Here is a 2973-nt window from a genome sequence, read left to right as displayed (position 1 = left end):
CAATACAATAGAACCCAGGTGATGATAATAACTTATCACTTTTATTGATTTCTTATATTTTACTGCTAAGGTACTGGACATTCAATTATTTAACAATTTCTTTTATTTTTAGTTTTGTTAAGAAAAAGAAAAATACATAAAAGTTGGATAATAGAAACACTTTATCATTTTATAAAATAATATTTTGAGTTCCTTACTTTTGTTCCATGTATGTATATTTTCAAATGGTAAATTGTTTTGACTACAAAGTAATAATAGACCAATAAGTTGTTCAGTATAAGTTTAACATTGTATCATCTTTTATTTCATTTTAAACAAGTATAAATGAATGCATCTTTACTGTACAAAATATGATGTAAAAAAAGAAATTTAACATACATACATACACACATACATGTTCACTATCACTACAAAATATGTTGTGCGTCACAATAACAATAAAATAAATTATATATTATGTAATGATTGCTTTGCTCATAAGATCAATTATTCAATTTTTACGTAGAAGTCTGTGAATCGAATGCAGCTGATCACACCATTTCTTTAAGTTATACTCACATAATGTGCATAAATTTTTGAGCGCCAATCAAATAACGAATTAAAAATTAGCAAAAATTAAAAAATAAAATTTAAGTTGAAATCTAAGATTTTTATTGTAAAATTTAAGGTTGATGCTTTATAGCATTATTAAGGACGTTGTTTGTATGTAGGTTCAACCGTATATAGAAACTTAAATCTATTAATTTTATTTTGTTCATATATTATTCTGTTAATAGTTTAGTCTCTTAATATTTTAACATTTGGAATTAACAACAATTTCTACGATTAACTTCAAAGATTAGATTATTTTAAACAGTTTTCGGAACCTAAGATTTTAATTACAAAATACAATATGGTATAAAAATTTTCTCGAAACTTTCCAACGGAAGTTAAACTACCGATTTGCTGCAATGAAAAATTTGCATGCTTGAGAGGGGCTTGCTTAAATTTACCTAAAGAATTATTATGTATGTATGTGCATGTAATTTATGGTTGTAATTCCTCTTTTGTGCTAAATTCGCTGTGAATTCAATATACAGTGTACATATTATATACATATGCGCGTACATAAATCTTTATAACACTTAAGTGGGAATAAAAACTCTAATTCATAAAAAGCTCATTATTTCCATTAATTAAAAAAATTTGTAAGAAAATTTTTGAGGATCTTTTTTTTAAAAGCCAATATTATTTAAGACACGCTATTCATTACTGAATAATTTAAAGCGTTGAAAGATTCGAGTTATTGTTTCTGTACACACTTTAATTTTTGTTTTGTAAACCTACACTTAACTCTTACTTTATATTACAAACATACAAATATGAACTTTATCTCGTCAAACATTGAAACACACTCATGTTAACGTTATCAATTTTATTTTGTTCAATTTCATATTACATTATATAATATAAATGTGTGTAGGTACGTAATAAACATTTCGGTTAGCTTTATTTATTCAATTTGGTTTATCTCGTAAAGTGTTAATAATTTTTTTTAATCAATTTTTAATAAAGAGTTTGTGTGATTACATCAACATATTTTTTTAATTGAAATAAAAATTTACTTAAATTTTTTTATTTTGTTTGTTTATAGAGTAATATTAAATTTATATAATACTGAAATAAGATATAGCGTCGGTGGTGTAATGGTCAGCATAGTTGCCTTCCAAGCAGTTGATCCGGGTTCGATTCCCGGCCGACGCACTTATTTTATTTCAAAATCAAAAACCGCATTGTTTTAGTTGGAAAACTTATTCTTATTTAAACTCCGTCAATTCTTACCTTGCGTCTTTTTATAATAACTTTTGCGCCCCTTGATACGTTCATATATTCTAAAATTTTGTTTTTAAAATGCGCCTTGCTAAGGAACTTATTTCTTTAAAAGGAAATTTTAGTCTACCTCATCATTTTAAAATTTATGGCGCATTGTTGTTATTTTTCTGTTAATACCAGAAGTTTTTCAAAATTTGGAAACGTAGATAAATAGGCAGTGATTTGCTTTTTCTATTACAAAATAGTAATGACAAATACAACTGCATTCTTCTTGTAGGCAGATGTTAGACAGTAGAGATCTAAAATAATATCAGCTTCCTGACATTAATTTTGTTCCCATCCTAAAGGTATGCAATTATTCTAATTTACATAGTTATTATATGATATGAAGAGCAATGTTAATATAATTTATTATATTATAATATATAAAACATAATTTTATGTTTTCCCCTATAAAAAATGTGCTACTCTGCAAATCATTGATTAAATCCGAATTTATTTAATTACATAATAACATTTATAAAAATTTTGTTTAAATTGGTGAGAATAAATTCATCAAATTGCTTTTTAATTTTTTCAAAGTATAAATTCAAATAATTTTTAATTCATTACTTAATTTTTAATTCATTTGTCTATATTAAGTAATATCAACGTTTTAGTATATAGCGTCGGTGGTGTAATGGTCAGCATAGTTGCCTTCCAAGCAGTTGATCCGGGTTCGATTCCCGGCCGACGCACTTTTTTTTGTACATAGTTTTATGCAATTTTTTTTTTTTAAATATCATTGAAAATTATAAAAATGCTACTGAAACGTGGTTTGTTTATTCATTTTGTATGAAATATTTTTAAAAATGAATTTTCTTTTGTACACGTGTTTGTATACATACATATTTGTAAACATACAAACATGTGTAGATTGTAGATTTGTACAATTCTGGTCGTAGTGCACCGCAACGTCGTATACGGATCTATTGTGACCTAAACTCCTGAGTTCGGACATGCCTCACGCAAATTATGAGGTGCGGAACTTGTGAGCAATATATGTTATATGTTACTGGTTTGCAAATTCTTTTATAGTAAAATTATTCCTATTAAGTTAAATTTCTCAACAAACTAAATTTTGTACTAGGAATCAAATAAATAATTTTGCCAATTCAGCAA

General features: G+C 26.0%; 2 non-coding genes across 2 annotated transcripts; both read left to right on the top strand.

Annotated features, from left to right (window-relative positions):
- Nucleotides 1-1671: 1671 nt before the first annotated feature.
- On the top strand, nt 1672-1743 carry Trnag-ucc (transfer RNA glycine (anticodon UCC)). The gene has a single exon. It is a non-coding gene; the product is annotated as a tRNA-Gly (tRNA).
- A 734-nt stretch (nt 1744-2477) lies between these two features.
- On the top strand, nt 2478-2549 carry Trnag-ucc (transfer RNA glycine (anticodon UCC)). The gene has a single exon. It is a non-coding gene; the product is annotated as a tRNA-Gly (tRNA).
- Nucleotides 2550-2973: the final 424 nt, after the last annotated feature.

This window comes from Condylostylus longicornis, unplaced genomic scaffold, assembly GCF_029603195.1.
Source record: "Condylostylus longicornis isolate FDR11 unplaced genomic scaffold, ASM2960319v2 ptg000100l, whole genome shotgun sequence".
Lineage (NCBI taxonomy): Eukaryota > Metazoa > Arthropoda > Insecta > Diptera > Dolichopodidae > Condylostylus > Condylostylus longicornis.
Note: the sequence above shows the minus strand (reverse complement) of the source record. Positions and strands in the feature narration are given on the sequence as shown.